Source organism: Chiloscyllium plagiosum, unplaced genomic scaffold (genome assembly GCF_037043375.1).
Source record: "Chiloscyllium plagiosum isolate Xiang-an unplaced genomic scaffold, Cpla_swu_hap1 HiC_scaffold_21, whole genome shotgun sequence".
NCBI lineage: Eukaryota > Metazoa > Chordata > Chondrichthyes > Orectolobiformes > Hemiscylliidae > Chiloscyllium > Chiloscyllium plagiosum.
The window spans coordinates 100,725,208-100,730,959 of record NW_028270159.1 but is presented as its reverse complement, the minus strand read 5'-3'; the positions used below and the strand labels follow the sequence as shown (position 1 = coordinate 100,730,959).

General features: G+C 40.5%; 1 pseudogene; it reads left to right on the top strand.

Moving 5' to 3' along the window:
• Positions 1 to 883: 883 nt before the first annotated feature.
• Positions 884 to 2,930, top strand: LOC148146543 (putative G protein-coupled receptor 139; annotated as a pseudogene).
• The last annotated feature ends 2,822 nt before the right edge of the window (positions 2,931 to 5,752 follow it).

Genomic DNA, 5,752 nt, shown 5'->3' with positions numbered 1-5,752 from the left:
CTTATTTCTGCTGGAGCTGTACTTTCATTATTTTGTGGACCTTCATGTTGTGTTTGATGATATCTTTAACATTTTATTTTTTGTTTCGAACAAATGGGTGACTTGTCTGGGATTTATTAAACAAGGATGAACCAGTAATTAAAAATAAACAAATAAACAGGGATGCTGGACATTCGAAACAGACTGGAGAAACTCAGCAGATATAGCCTCAACTGTCGTGAGGAAGCAAAAATAAAAATAGCCTTTTCGGTTTCAGTGACCATTCTTCAGAATTGATTTTAGAGAGCAAAAGCGGGATTGAATGTGTGTGTGTGTGTGTATGTGTGTTTCTATTCTCCCTCCTTAATTCTGTCTATGTCTGTCTGAACCTGTCTCTATCTGTATATCTCTGTTTTCTCATACTGTCTCCTCTGCCATTCTGTCCCTGTCAATCTCGATCTCCATCTTTTCTCTAATTCTTTCTATCTCTCACACTTGCTGTCTTAATTTCCACGTGTCTATCGCTCTGTCTCCCTCGTTCTTCTCTCTCAATCTCTCCATCCCACTCTCATTCACACTATCTCTGTCTCTGACTCTCTCACCCCACTTCTCTCTATTTTCTTCCCTCCCCTTTCTGCTTTTGATTCTCTGCTTGAAATGATGATACCACAATTCTATGGCATTGCTGCTAAACCTCTTCAAGAATTTTTTTTGTATTCAGTTACTGATCACACAGAAACGTTGTCACGATCTGTTTTTCATTGAGTTGAAAATGTAACGCCATATCCCTAGAGGGGTGATCTTACAGGCTACAATTGAAAGACTTGGGGAATTAAAGTCTTCAGTTTATAATTCAGGGAGAGACTATCTGCATCTCAGAGAAAGTTAGCACCTCACACTGAAAATGTCCCGTCCAATTGATGATATGCTGAAATTATATTACATGATATTTGCTGTTATTGGAATTCCTGGTAAGTGACAATAGCCAGCGATATTGTGTGATTATGTTGCTCTCTGCTTTTACTGTATGTCTCATAATACTTCGTGCTAAATTAATTGTCACACTTATAAGTTGTCGTGAAGAGTAAAATGATTTGGTTAAGTTAATCGTTTTGAATTATACCTGATGCTTTACCCGATATCGATTGGTGTTCACACATCAGTGTCACTGTAGTGGCTATTAGGTCAGACCTATTCAGCTGCATGAATATCATTAATTAATTTAATTTTGTCTGAATACTGTCTATTTAATTCCAGAGGCAATACGTTTGTCTTTTTATTGTTACTTTTTCTTTTTATTCTTGTTGTTGCTACCCGAGTTTCGTATTTTCTGAGTTTTCCTGCATACGTATGTTCTACACAGGGTAGCATAAGTAAACATTTGCCCTTAAATGCTTTGTATAGTTTTGCTTTATACTCATATGCAGTCACCTTCAGAAACATTCGTCCCCTCTTCTTATTCACCTTCATACATGTTATCTTTTATTTTAATGTTTGTATTGGTGGAAGTTCCAGAACACTGTTTCTTCACACAGTCTATCACTGTCACAAGCCTTCCTTGACTTCTTCACTTCTCGTTCAGAATTTTTTTTATCGAGTTTCCCATTGTCTTATCAGTGAACAGATATTTATCTCATCCTCCAACATGCCTCCTCATCCATCAACGCCATCAGCAATACGTATTGACTTGCCTTCTGTCCCTCTGACCATTCTGTCACAACACAATGAAATTAAGGTCTGAACGTCTTCCTGCAGAGATCCAAAAGGAAATGGATATATGCAATTAGCTCCCCCGATTACACTTAACAGACTCCTTCTCCTTTCAATAGCCGCAACTGTTTACGTGAATATTTTCAGATTTGATCACTGCAATCATTTCTAAAAAAGTTCCTTGTGCATTTGAGGGGGTTCAAACACAGTTTGACTGATAGCTTTTCTGATTTCCTCCCTTCAGTCGGCAAGATAAACTTACAACCTTCATTGTACATGGAGGATGTATGTTCAGTCATTTTCACATCATTTTCCATTCCTTTCCTTTCAGCTAATTTAATGGCAATTGTCATCCTGTCTCGTGGAAAGTGTGACCTATATACCTGTACCACTCGCTACCTGGTGGCCATGGCAACAGCAGATATTTCAGTCATTTTTTTAATCAACTTGTTGTGGCACATCAGTTATCATTATTTCCCAGGGACATTGCTGGATATTGCTCTTGTGTGCAGCCTCAAAACTGTACTCGCCTCTGCAACGATAGACTGCTCTGCCTGGTTCACAGTTGTTTTCTCCTTTGATTGATTTGTGGCCATTTGTTGCCAGAAGCTGAAAATGGAATATTGCACTGAGAAAACTGCAGCCATTGTTCTAACAGTAACCTGCTTCCTACTCTGTTTAAGAAACATCCCATACTACTTTACATTTGAGCCATTGAGTATAATCGACAATGTACCATGGCTCTGCAGTGTGAAACCAAGTTATTATACTGATCCTGGATGGGGGGATTTGTTTGGTTGGATCTGATTTTAACCCCTATACTTCCGTTCACTTTAATTCTATTGATTAATGCACTGACAGTCTGACACATTTTAGTGTCTAGTCGAATGCAAAAGGGACTGAGAGGTCAGAGCAATGGAGAGAATGCCAGAGACTCAGAGATGGAGAGCAGAAGGAAGTCTGTGATTTTGCTCTTCACCATTTCGGGCAACTTCATCGTTCTGTGGTCAGTGTATGTTGTAGAATTCTTGTATTCTAAAATTACAGGAACTGTTCCGATGGATTACACACTGTCTGAGTATATATTTCAACAAATTGGATGGATGTTGTTAGATGCAAATTGTTGCATCAATACCTGCATATATGGGTTGACTCAGTCGAAGTTTCGAGAGCAACACCTGAACATGTTGCAATATCCCTTTACAGCAATTATTAAATTATTGAAGAAATAAAGCAACTGAGACTTGTCCAAGGGCAGCCAGCCAATCAGAGAGCACCATGCAATAACTGAAAGCAGATCAGCCAAACAGACATTGATCTGCTGCAACTTTTTCCATCAGGCAGAAAATACAGAAGCCTGGACCGATGCACCAACGGGGTCTGGAACAGCTCCTTTTCAGCCAGTATTAGGCAGATGATTGCACTCTCTCGCCTCAAATAATGCTTATATTGCTAACATTTATATCGCTTAGCGCACACCCTGTGAAGTTTCATCTGAATGCCTCTGTCTAAGTTTATTTTATCTGTACATTCTTCCTTACCATGATCTGCCTGTACTGCTCGTAAACAAAGCTTTTCACTGAACTTTGGTACTCGTGAAAATAAATAAATCAGCCAATCAGATAACTGAAGCCATGGACTGGTGAAAAAGCTTAACCAATGTCCAACCTTGAACAGAGAGCACTGTTAAAACAAGAAGTTGACTCGTGAAGTCAGTCGCCTGGGACGACCAGTTGGTAATTCCGACAGAGGCTGACCTGTGACCAGTAGTTGGTGTAACGAACAGAGAGTATTAAGGCTGACCTGCTTCTCTCTTGTCCAATTGAATGAACATGGTCTCTGCCTCACATCTGCACCACGTGGTCCAAGATACTGGTCAATTGGAAAAATCCAGGAAGAACGACTTTGATGGTTCAAGTACCAAACACTGTCAGAATTCCCTCCTCAGCTCAGCATCACCATTGGGCACCGACAATGTCATGGAGAATCGATTCGGTCCATCACTTAGCATCCGTGCAACTTATTAACCAATCGTAATCCAGTCCTTCTGTTTTCCATTGTGTCTTGAAATATGAGTGAATGGGAGTGTGAGTCGCTGCTTATTTTCTCTTTATTTGTGGATTGCTGCGCGTTGCTGCCAAAACCAGAATTTGCACCTCAGTTCCAATTGCACAGAGGTCAACCAGACCCTGGAACCTCGTAATGATGGCAGATTTCCTTCCCTGAAGGAGTGATCAAGCTGGACTATTGTGGCAGCAGTTAAAAAGGGAGTTTTGTGTTTTGGCACAGATTTTAATGAATGCAGAATTAAACATCTGTGACTCGAGGGCATGAACTGAATTATTGGAATATTGCTTCTGCATTACTGATTCCCATGAATTTACTATTGTGGAAGCACTTCCTCCGTATTTGTGTGGTAGTGCAAGTGTTTCTGCAGTGTTGAGTTGGATATGAGTTTGTATTAAGAATTTCAATCTGTGTTTGTGTTTATGCATTCGTGTGTTGTTTCCTCTGTGTGTTTTTGATAAAGTGTGTATGTTATTTTGCCTTTCTGTGTGTATAAGTGTGTCTGTCTCGTACTTTTTGTGCACTCCTGTCTGGTTGTCAGTGTATTGTAGTTGTGCTTGCTTTTGTGTCGGCCTACGTATGATATTGTTTGCGTGAGTGAATACGTTCAAGTACGGCACGTTTGTTACTCACCATTAGGATGACGCCATCTTTGGCTGGTCAGCATTTATTTCCCATCAGTAACTGCCCTTTACATGATGATTGCATGTGTGTGTGTGTGTGTGTGATAGGGAGAGAGAGAGAGAGAGAGAGAGAGTGTGTCTGGGTGACTTTGTGCAAGCTTCTATGCTTGACTCTGTATGTATTTGTGTGTGGTAGTGGGGTAGGTGTCTGTGTGTCAGAGAATCACTGAGGACTACATCACACAATAAAAACTTCCCGTCAGACTGTTATTGTCCAAAAACAACCACCTCACTATTCTAATCCCATTTTCTAGCACTTGACCCACAGCCTTGAAAGCTTGGCATCACACTTGTATATCCAAATAATTCTTAAACGAGATGATGTTTTCTACCTCTCCCATCCTTACAGGCAATGCGTTCCAGACTCCCACCGATGCTTGGATGAGAAATATATCCTAGCATCTCCTTTTATGCTCTTGCCCTTTGATATAAATTAACACGGCAAAACCAACATTGTATACAGTTCAAACACGCACATAAATGTAAGCCTCGGTGAATGAAGCCAAGCACATCACATGCATTCTAATCCACTTTATCCATCGTTCCTGATACCTTCAGTTGCTTCTTTCCATCGACATTAACACCCTCTGATATCCGATGCTTCCCATGGTCCTATCATTCATCGTGTATACCCTTGCATTGTTTTCTTGCACAAGTATATCACCTTACACCTATTCGGATTGAATTGCATTTGTCACTGATCAGCCCATGTGATCAGCCAATCTATACCCTGCTGTAAACTGAAACTATCCTCCGTATTACTGATTATTATTTACCAACCCTCCAATGTTTGCATAGTCTTCAAACTCACTAATCATTACCCCTACATTCAAGTATCGTTTAGTTTAATAAACCAGATACAGCAAAGGACCCAAACTGAGCCCTGGGGTCCCATTGGATGCCAACTTCAGTCAGAAAATCCCCTTTCAACTTTCACTCTCTGCTTCCTGCCACTCAGACAATTGTGGATCCGTTTTTCATATTTCCTTGAATTCCATGGGAACCATTATAACCTTTGATATCAGCTCTCCATGTGAAACTCTTAGAAATGTTGAATCCGTACAGTGTGGAAACAGGTCATTTGGCCCTAAAGTGAATACTGACCCTCTGAAGAGGAAACCATTCAGACCCATTCCTCTACCCTATTACTCTACATCGACCCCTCATTAATGTACCTAACCTATGCAGCCCTGAACACAATGGGCAATTTAGCACGGCCAATCCACTCTGAACTGCACATCTTTGGATTGTGCGAGGAAACCCACACAGAGACAGAGTTATTGTGCAAATTCCACGAATACTGGAATCAAACA